Source organism: Onychomys torridus, chromosome 10 (genome assembly GCF_903995425.1).
Source record: "Onychomys torridus chromosome 10, mOncTor1.1, whole genome shotgun sequence".
Taxonomy (NCBI): Eukaryota; Metazoa; Chordata; class Mammalia; order Rodentia; family Cricetidae; genus Onychomys; species Onychomys torridus.
The window spans coordinates 93487372-93499401 of NC_050452.1; positions in this window are offsets into that span (position 1 = coordinate 93487372).

Below are 12030 nucleotides of genomic sequence, written 5' to 3' on the forward strand. Positions count from 1 at the left end.
ATGCTGAACACTCCTAAAAGCTTCGATTTTTTATAAGATCTAATTGGAGCTAGTGTCTACAAGAAATTCTAATTTTTATTACTTTTGGTGCTTCTATTCCTTGTGGTTTACTAAAATAATTTTTGATAGTTCTTGTCTATTCAGTCCTTAGTCTCTTATGTTTGCATTGCAAATTACATTTTCTTTTTAAAGAAAAGTTACCATAATATTTTTCTGTCAGTTCAGTTGCAATTAAAAACACAGTGGGCATTATTTAAATTCATTAAAATACTTCCTCAAAACTCATTCTTTACCAGGCCATTTGTTGAATACAAAGTAAAATTATTGTTTTGCTAGTTGAATATATTAGGGAGACTTCATTGAAAAGTTATAATAGATAGCAACTTTCTCTTGAACAAAATTGAACTAACACATGATGTCAGAGTTTATAATTTACCAGCAAAAGTAACGTTGTGAACTTTTAGTCTGTTACTAGCAAGATTGTGATTTCACTCATCACAGGTTCTTAGGTTTCAACTGCAAAACCAACGATTGCAAGGAAAAACACTGATGATATGTACAAAAGGTAACCATTATATAAAACTCGTAACTTAGTTTTTCATTTTTGCTTCAATAATTTTCCATTAATATCCAAGAAGTAGAGACATGGGATATTAGCTGAAGAGAAGTTTCTATAAGTTGTATTAAACTGGCACAAATGCTCAGATGTCATGAGGGAAATTTTTCCAGAAAATTACATGTAAGTTCAATGATGAATTATTTATTACCTGACTTCTTGAAACTTCATGGTTTTGATATATTAATAACTCATATTTATGTTTAAAATATGATTTAATAAATTTATTTCTTTGTCAGAAGCAGTGGACTTGCTTGCTTTCAGTGAGTTATGCCCTTTAAAGTAATTGAAGAAAAACAATCTACCATCTCTTAACTAATTATATCTTTTTAATGTCCATTATTAGAAAATAATTTCTTCATGACAATTTTATATACTACTTACTGCTGATTAATTTTGACAAAATGATTTCCTTCTCTATACAAATACATATTTGAACAATATGAAATAATTAAGACATATACCATGAAATAATGGTCTTTCAAATTAAAATAAGGAAGTAAATTAAAAATATTATTGAGTCTTGATCTTTCAAGAAAAAAAATCAATAGCATCACATTCTTTAGGGTACCCAAACCATCCTGAAAAGATGAGGTCAAACAAGAAAGTCAGAGGGAGTAGAGAGGGAGATCTACCTCACAATGGCCATGTCAAGGGGGTCTGGTTGGAGTCTCTGGCTATAATATTCCATCCAGTTGTGAGTGTAGGCTCCATACCTTGGGGTATGACAAACACTGAATATCCACCAGGAATTCTGGGCCAAGAAAAAATATATATGACTATCATAAAGTCAGATAAAGCTACTAGAATCTCAAGATCCACTTTATGAATATTACCATATTGACTCACTCACTCACCTACCAGAGCTGCCAAGGAAGCCCAGCAGCATCATGTTGGCAAGCCAGTCTTCAATGTGAAAAATTTGAGGCACACACAGCCAAATAATAAGGCATAGAGATGAGGAGGTTTGGTTGAAGCCAAGTTTATGTGCTATTATGTGGTATCTGTTGCCAGTCACTAATAGAATGTTGATGCAGTGATTAACTTGTCTAGGGTATGTTGCCGCAGAAAAGTTGTGTATAAAGGTGGCTTCTGAGACAATCCATTTTTCTCACAATGTTCTATCCAAATAAAAAGTGAAGGTGAGCCATTTTGGAATATGTTAATGAAGTTGTCAAAAAACAAAACAAAACATGGAAACATGGATTTTCCACATGTATATTGGCAATGAAGCAACTGTATATAATGCGGGAAGAAACTCTACATGAACATCAAAAAAAATGTTTCCTTGGAATGGTAATTATATAATCAATGAAAGTCAACTAATGGTAATTGCTTACACATTTTAGTTGTAAAAGAACCCTACCTGTGACGTGTATAAAAGCAGCACAGTAGACAGGATGTAAGTGTTACTTGTTCAGCTGAAATCACCAAGCATACCCTGTTAGTACATTTCAAAAAACATTGCATCTGACATTTGTTCCTCCTAGTATATTCTTACTTATCTGAGCATCATACCCTGCTGCCTGTTACAGCCTGAGTGTGTTCAGAAGGCCACATTATTGCAGTCAATTTCTTTCACTCTCATTGATCCTTAATAGTCTAAGTTGGAACCAAAAATACCCCTGAATTCGCATTGCTCTTCTAACTCAGTTTAGATCAAAGCAATTCAAATTACTCTCCTGGAGTTGCATTCTTTTCTTTTTACCTCATTGGTCATTTGCCAATTCCAGGGAAGTAAACTATAAATTGCGTATGATTTCTTCAATGGAGACATCCTGAAATGATGATTGGGTCATTCGTTCATCACAGAGCACTAGAGCAAGACTCACCATTCCTGTGCCCGTGATGCTTTCTATCTCCATTCACTCCGAGTGCTTGCAGTGAAGTCTAGCTCACCCTATCATTTCATGGACACATTTTTTATGTTTACTTTGTCTTTTTGTAATTTTTACATGGTCTTCACGAGGCTCTTAAGTATAAGAAGGGTTTCTCCTATACTGCCCTTTCTTCCTGTGATAGCATAAAAAAAAAATCTTTATAATTCAATTCATGGTTTGGAAATGCATGTAGCAGTGTCTTGCATCTCATTATCGTTGATTTATATGAAAACATGAAGGTCAGATTTTCAGTTTTTTCTTTTAATATATAATAAAGTGTTCACAACTTTCATCACCAACAAGTCAAACTGAAGAATAGGTTTATTCTTATAGTTTATAAGTATTCTCTTTCTCTGTGTTAAAAATTTATAAAGCATCAATATGAATCTAGAGAGATTTCCTGAACATACCAAGAATATTAAGATGAATTATTAACAGATTTTTTGAAAGTATACAACAGATTATTCTAATTATTTAGGAACACATGTAAAAATATATATCTTAAGATACACTTTTTGCATGAATCATATATTCCCAAACAACTAAAATAAGATAATTGAATTTATTAATTAAGATGATTAGTTATAATCTATCTTTGTTTGTATTTCTACTTCTTTCTTTCTTGAACTTTGGTTTCTTATGGGCAACAAGGAGACTAATTTACAGTTTTTTTCCCTGCTTTTCCTAGTGCATTTAAGACAAATGTTCAAATGAGTGATTGTTGTACCCATTGTAATAATTGAAAGCTACATTTATAATTCAGTAAGAGATTAATACTCAGTAAGAAGAGAGATCATGGGCAGTTTTAATTGTTTGATTAGTATATTTAATGGAATAAACATCTAATATCCAAATACAAATTTGGGAGAGTGCATTGAAGAATCTATTACCACCAATGTCTAGAAGAATGAACCTATCTTTTCATCTATGATGTATAACTTAGTTCCATCTTCTAATTCATTATCTCCTCTGCAAAATATTAAATTGAGACTTAATTTAGGACTTCTCAATTATTAATTGCTTATACACTTTAAATGCATTATATTTAATAAATTAAATATTTAGTTTATTTAAATTTATACATTATAATATATTTAATGAATTAAAATGAAATTTTATGCATAGAAATTTGCTATTTAATTATAAAGTATTAACTTTCTTCACCTTGGAAAGGATCTAGTAATATAGCTTCAAAGATATATTTATCATACCTCTTGTTCACATATTCTCCTTTATTATTAAATGGATGATTTTTTTTTTTTTTTTTTGTTAGGCTCCTTGGAAAGTTAATGACTTTCCCAAGACTACATGATGATGACAACAAAGAATAGAAAATCCAAGTCAGTCTCTGTCCATAATTTCAACATATGAACACTTTGCCATATTTGACTCAGGTATATCATTCCAAAAATGCAACCAAATTAAAAAAATGCATATTTGCAAGATATATATTCAGCATATAGCAAATAAATTATATTTGTTTTTACTTTAGCCTATTAGTATGTTAGGATATTAAATACATTTACAGTAAAAGAAAATAATTAACTTGTAGATAAAAATTAAAACAAATAACTGTTTTTATTTAATTCAGTTGTTTCTTCCAGGATCAGTCCCAGGTCCTAGCTAGAAGATTAAGGCCATTTGATTGCTCTGGAGAAAATATGACTTAGTAGTTTAAGAAACAAAAGGTAGCATAATAGAAATAACAGAAAGAAAGTCAATTTAATTTGACTGTTTTAGATGTTTCATTATTTATAACAAAATTAGAAGAAATTTATCTTACTTTCAATATGATTTCTTATGTTTCAAAAGTAGACATTTTCTGTATTGAGTATTTTACAGACTAAAGAACTGGCCTAGTGTGTAATAATGGCTATGTTCAATGATTTCTTGGTGAGTCAACTTACATTGTTGACATGTTGTCTGCAACAAATCCACACCTCCTAAATCCCCTCCCCCAAATAATGCCAACTGGGAACCAAGTTTTCAAATGCCTGAGACTATTAAGACATTTATCATTCAAAGAAGCATAGCATTTCTTGCATTCTGATATAGGCATGGACCTGCAAAGGTGAGGAACAGAAAACTATGAGTGAGTACAGCATATCCTCTATGGATTCATTTATTTGAACATTTGATCTCAGATCAGAAAAAAAACGTTGTTTGTGAGAGCTAGGTAATCCTTAAGAAGTGATAGTGTTGAGTCCCTGAGAGTGGGTTTACCAATTACATCCTAACATCAGCTTAAGTTGAATTATCCTTCAATTTACAATCTACCATAGTAATATAACCAGACATTAAGGCTAGATCCCAAGCCACCATGAATGTCTTCATAAGACTGGCTTCTAGGCAAATCTGTCAGGCATTTTGTTGACTGACTGATGTAGGAGGTCTGAACTCCAAATAGGCAGTGCTATATGGGCAGTTTAAATTAAAATGGAGAAAGTTAAAGGGGCACAAACCAGTCTATTTGAGACACAGATTGAAGCTATATAAGAGAACTAAATTTTATGAGAATTTGGCTCTTGATGGTATAATAAAGCAGACTGAACAAACCAGGAGTAACACATTTGTAAGCAGCATTCCTCCATGTCCTCTGTTCCAATTCCTGTATCCAAATTTCCACCCGGAGATCCTGTTCTGGCTTCCCAAAGTGAGGTGAGATTTGTATGAGGAAACAAACCCTTTCTTTTCCAAGTTCCTTATGTTCATGGTGTTTTATAACAGCAATAAAAAAAAAAAAACTTAAGATGTGCAATTATGTGTTCAACATATTCCAACCTTTTGAACTGATTTTGAATTGTATTATATTATTTTATTAAATACTTGGCATCATTTGTAAAAGTTTTTGACAACTTGACACTCTTCAGCAGTTAATTATTCCCAATATTTGAACTAGTTTTATACCTTCTGACATGTAATGAATATGTAAATAGCCTTTTTTGTACAAGCTGATTGAATAATTAAAAACAAATTAAAGTTATGTTAAATTACATTATTTTAGTGACTCTCTAATCATGAAAACATCTTAGTTTTTTAAGATAACTGATAATATTGTAAATATGTATTGGGTTTACTGCAATTTCAAAATGCAGATTACAAAAATAAAATCATGCAATTTATTGATGTTATATCTTATGCACAGGAAATGCAATGTAATGTATGAACTTCCAGAAAGACTATTGTTCTACAGAATTTTTATTGGGTTAAAATATGCATGCAAATACTTGTAAACATCTCCTGAAGGATGCTATGTTTCATCCATTTCCATGAATATAAGATGCCTCTGAGGTTATTTTACCATTGTTTTCTGAAATATCACTATCAATGTGTGTGTGTGTTTACTCTTTTACACTGCACTGCAGTTAAACCATTTTTACATTCCCGAAGAGCAAGTACATTGCTTCTAGCAACCAGAGATGTTCAGAATTTAAATACCCCTTAAAGGTTTTATGGAATTTAGGAAATTTAGGAAAACTCCCTTTCATGAAAGATAGATGGTAAGCATTATTTTGCATATGAAAAAGGATTTATTCTGCTAAGGTCAATTTTATGCAACTGTTCCTTTCCTCTAGTATAGTGTTCATTACACTAATTATTATATTACCTGCATCCATGTTTTCTTTTTCTCTATTGAACTGAGAGTTACTTAATGGTTAGGAACCTTTGTGCTGCTTGTTGAATTCCTGGTTTTTAACAGGTTATCTGTTACATTTTCATGTTTTTGCTTTATGAGTCAATAAAAATAGTTTAGCAGATATATTTTAACTGTTATATGTTGGCTCTGGGAAATAGAGTATATACTTCCCATACTTAATGGAAAGAATAAAGTAGCTATTAAATAGTTAAGTTTTCCAAATACATCATTAGACTATAACAAGTACCTTACCAAGTAGGCTGGTATCAGCTTAGTAAGGAAATAGTCTAGGGTGGTGGATGCTTGCTGTCCAGATAGTAGGTCTGAAGTACAGTCTATGCCCATACGTTGGGCCTATTTTAAACACACCAGTCAAGAAGAGGCTTTCTAAAGAGTGTAGTTTCATCAGTTCTGCAGCCACATGTGAAGCAGTCTACATGAGAAAACAGCAGGAATAGTCCACATCAAGGGAAGAGAAAGCACAAACGCCTGAGGCAAAAGAGCGCTGGATGTAGTTTAGAGCTAATAGGAGAAGATAAAAGAGACTAAAATGTCATAAACATTTAAACTGGCTGAGGCGATTCATGAGCTGAGATGCAGGGATGAATCAGAAGTAAGTTCTCTCAAACCCTGTAAGCTAAGAATTTTAGATTTAAGCAGAATTAATAATCTGACAGAGATAAAAAGCACTGTTACCTGATTTGCTTTTCCAAAGGTGGCTCCCTGGATCCCAACCCAGACTGCATAGGGCTAAATAGTTTCTTTTGAAGAGGACTCTGTGCTGGGCAAGGAGGTAGTTGTTTGCATTTAGATGGAGAAAGTGAAAGTGGCACAGATCAGTTTATTTGAGACATAGTTTGTAGATATAAATTATTGGAATTCCATCAAGCTTAATTGCTTCTTTTGCTCTATATAAACCCTGAGTTCCTTAAAACAATGATCTATTTTCTAAGCTGTCCTTAAGCGTCTCCTGTGTGTAACAGCTTGACCAAAGTGATTTGTTTGTTTATTTAAAAATCAACAATTTCTTGTAGATGGTAAAAGTCAGTACTTATATATAATCACAGATATCTCATAGACCCTCCAGGCATACCTTGCTGCTTTTTTAAAAAAATTCCTAATAGTCATATCCCACTTCTATCTTTCATTTTCACTAACAAATTTAATTTGGTTGCAATAGAAAGCTGTAACTGGATGCTAAGTTTCTGTTATTACGTGCTGTTGGAATGAAAATGTAAGTAAATAACATACTCATAACCCATGAAGAATTATAAAATCTGAGTACAAATATTTACTTTCCCTTTAATATTAGAGCTGACATATTTGAAACCAAACTTTCATTAAGAAAAGATTGGATTGTTACCCAAAATAAACAAACAACAAACACAAACAAACAAACAAACAAAAATGAAAAGGTCTCACCAAAGTAATTACTGTGTGTGAAGAACCCCAGAGTAAGGAACACAAAGTCCTTCTGATTCTCAAGTATTTGAAATTGAAAATTCATATTTAAGTTTCATTGGCAATTTTATTCAGAGAACCAGAAGAAAAAGAAAACGAAGCAGTCTTGCAAGGACAAAAGTTTAAAAAAAGACTCAACTGTCAAATTTATTTATGAGTTTTCTTCCACGGGGTCTATTAATAAATATTGAAGAAAAACATACAAAAACAGCAGATGCTGCTGTCCATGCAGCCTAAGAACCACTGTGCTGTTCACTTGTGGTTCTGAATGCAAGATTCATGAATTCATCTTATAAAAGTAAAATATGCACTAGCCTCTAAACATCACTGGATTTCAAGATTCTATTGATATCACTTCAGCCGTTAGCACTGTGTATATTCTTCGCTATCAGTGGTCCTTCTGTCTTCCAGATTATTGTATCTTGTCAGCAGAGTATGCTCATTTTCCTCTACCTGAGTGAGGCTTTCAGTTGGAAGGGATTCAGCTTCTCTGTGTTCTAAACTAGTGTAAAGGAGTTACTGTAAATAGATAAGAATACAAATCAGTTATGCACACATAATGGTAACCAACAGATCTCTAATTGGACTTTAGACGCACTCAACAAGAAGGAGACCATGCGGAGGACTGGGGACCTACCAAACTACTCAGTTCTAGTGAAGTCATGGTTACTGGAGGAGAATATACACCCCCTGCTTTACTCAACCAGCAAAATCCCCAAACAATCTAAACACTCATCCTTATACCTACAAATAGTGTAGCCTTTACCTCACATAAAGGAAATGTCTCTTTCAACAGACAGAAACAGCTACAGAAAACCACAACCAATCAAAATACAGACTGATGGAGCTTAGGCCCAAAGGAATGGATAAATATACAAAACACTCTTACCACTTGAGCCTCAGAAAACATAGCAAAAGAAAAATTAGAAAGAGTGTGAGGGCCAGAGAATCAGGGAGTTTGTTGTGAGATTGTATCTCCTAGTAACATTAGAAACAAAATTCTTCAACCTGAACAGTATGATTGTACAAACAGGGACAACACAAAGAGACATGTTAGTGCAGACTGTAGTTAGAGTTTTCCTGCCTGGCCCAGTCAGGACAAATCTCTCTTACCCACCAGTCCCACAGTCGCTCAGACCCAACCAAGAAAGCACACAGAAACTTACATTGTTTAGAAACTGTATGGCCGTGGCAGGCTTCTTGTTATCTGCTTCTTCTATCTTAAATTAACCCATTTCTGTTAGTCTATACTTTGCCACATGGCTTGTGGCTTACCAATGTCTTTACATGTTGCTTTTCATGGCAGTGGCTGGCAGTGTCTCCTCTACCCAGCCTTCCTCCTCCCAGAATTCTCTTCTCTCTTGTCCCGCCTATACTTCCTGCCTGGCCACTGGCCAATCAGAACTTTATTTACACAGAGTGATATCCACAGCAGCAGACAAGGGAAATGCCGTGAGGCCTCAACCCTACACAAACAACTACAGACAATTGAGGAATGCTGGGAGTGGGAGAAACAGTCTTTCCCAGGAAAAAGCACAGCGATTGGTTACCCAATACCAATTGGTCAACCCTTAAAGGATTTTTACATGTGACATTATATGGACTTAACAGTTTATATTTAGGAATATGTATGTATACACATGTGCATATGTGCATGAAGCAATAATGAAAAAGAGGCCATGAATTTGAAAGACAGCAAGGAGGTATATGTAGCAAGAATCTTAAATGGTCTTGTTATTAAAAACAAACTCAGGGCCTGGTATTGGGGTGAATGCTGGGAGATCAGAGAAGCAGAACAAGCCACAGCTACCTCACCTTGCCAATTCCTCAGCTGATCCTGTTTCCTCAGACTGGAAGCCTCTGAGTAATTACCCAAATGAATCTCAGCTGAACTGCTTCTCGAAAGCCTGACTGTATAACCAGCCAAAAGCTTCTAGTTTCTGGTCTTTGCACCTTATGTATATCTTTATCTTTCTGCAGTCACTCCCTGGGATTAAAGGTACACTTCTTGGGATTAAAGGCATCCCTGGCTGTTTCCAGAGTAGCCTTGAATTCACAGAGATCCAGAGGGATTTCTACCTCTGGAATGCTAGGATTAAAGTTGTGAGTGCCAACATTTTCTAGCCTCTGTATCTAGTGGCTGTTCTGTTCTTTGACCCCAGATAAGTTTATTAGGGTGCACAATATTTTGGGGAATACAATACCACCACAGGAATATAGGGAAAGGAAAGAGGAGGGAGAAATATAATATAATCTCTAATTTTAAAAAGTAAAAAAAAAAAAAAAGGAGAAAAAAATAATGTTTCTAGTAGGTAAATGCTGAAAAGAAATTTTACTGCCTTACCGATTTGTTGCTTGGCTGGGTGCAGAGCTTTAAAAGGGGTAGGAAAGAATGTGATCACAAACATTTTTCTAAGAAGAATTTCATTGTTCTTCATTACTGAAGTTATACTTTGAATAAAATTGTATTTTCAGACCATTTAAATTTGATACCTATTTAAAATCTTACAATAATTTTCCCCAAACCATTTTTTTTTTTTTTTTGCTGAAAATGAATCACAAAAGGAAAAGCAGTATGGAAAACAAAATTTGACCTTTGTTTGCCACACCAGTGTCCATAATTCTCCCAAGTTGGAAGAAGCGTTGCTACCTGCAGAAATGATAAGAAAAACAGCAAACTCCTTACAAAGTAGCTGCTACTCCAGCTGTCAGAAATGCCCTGCTACTAATGTATTTTCAAAGTATTATTCAACACCTGGAGACACACATCAAACAAGACTCATGAGACCTAAGAACACATTTTTTTTTTAAATTGGAATTAAAGAGCACTTACAATCTAATTCTGAAATTCTAAACTAATTGATAGATTCCTTAATTGCAGCTCAAGGCTTAGTGCTACACATACTGAAGGTATTCCTTTCTTCTTGCTCCCATGACAGGTCTACAAACATCTAGTGCAAAGCTCTGTTAGGTCCCCAAGGAGAACCCCAACCTCTGACATCAGTGCTAGATGTTTGCATATTTCTCCTTGTGTGGATGTGGGCTACCAAGTGAGTTCCAGGAAAGGCACAAAGCTACACAGAGAAACCCTGTCTTGAAAAACAAAAACAAAAACAAAAACAAAACAAAACAACAACAAAAAAATAAATAAATAAATAAGAGAGAGAGAGCTGCAAAGGAAAAGGAAAAGTAACACATATAAAGGCAGACCTATCAGAATTATACCCAACATCTTAATGGAGACTCTGAAAGCCTGGAACTCACTTGGTAGCCCAGGCTGGTCTTAAACTTACAGAGATCCACCTAGCTCTGCCTCCCTAGTGCTGGGAATAAAGGCCGTGCACCACCACTGCCCAGCGGTATTATTATTCTTTAATCTATCTGTTTTTGTAAATTAAACATGCATGAAGTAGACAAATTCATTCATAATTGGCTTAGGTAAATTTGTTTCTCATTAATACCTTTAGAGAAATTACAAAATATTCACATCAAAACACGAAAACACTCTTAGCAGCATGATGACCATCAGCAACTGAAGAGATGTGGCTTAGATCCACACAAGACAGAATAATAATAATAATAATAATAATAATAATAATATCAAAACTGTTGACTTAAATATTTAGCAAAATATTTTAAAAACTTGATGTGTCTATATAGACATTATATTTTTAAATTGTCAAATGTTATAGTTGTATTTATATAAAATATTATTACATATTCTTCAGTTCCCTCCTTTGGAAAGGTCATGAAGTTTCCACAAAATGTTTTCATCTTAAAGTTGTATTTCAAAAGTTTTATTTTCCATGAATTACTTTAACTTTTATTTTTAATTAATTTTATATATAAAGAATAAAACTGTATTATATATTGTGTTGAAGTCTGTTCAAGTTGTTAGTAGTCCTAACTGTGAAAAATATCATAATAAAAAATATGTCAGCAATATTCATGGGATATTCCCTTTCTAATGGAAAGTCTTCAGGTTTTTTTTAAAAATAGAATATTTTCATAATCATAAGAAGATATTTTAAGAATGGCAACTGATTTTCAACATTAAAACTCATTTATATTCCAAATATACCTCACCACATAATATGATGATAATTTAAAGTGACATTTTCACTAATTTTGGCATAGACACTATTTAAATATTTAAAAATTCTATTTTTGCCAGGCAGTGGTGGTGCACGCCTGTAATCCCAGCACTCGGGAGATCTCTTGTGAGTTTGAGGCCAGCCTGGTCTATAAAACAAGTCCCAGGAAAGGCGCAAAGCTACTACACAGAGAAACCCTGTCTCAAAAAACCAAAAAAGAAAAAGAAAGAGAAAAAGAAAAAATAATTCTATTTTTATATTAGTGTGTTTCAATTGCTTAAAAATCATAGTGTTCAATATATGTAATAGGACTCATTAAATTTTGTATTGTCATAATTGCTC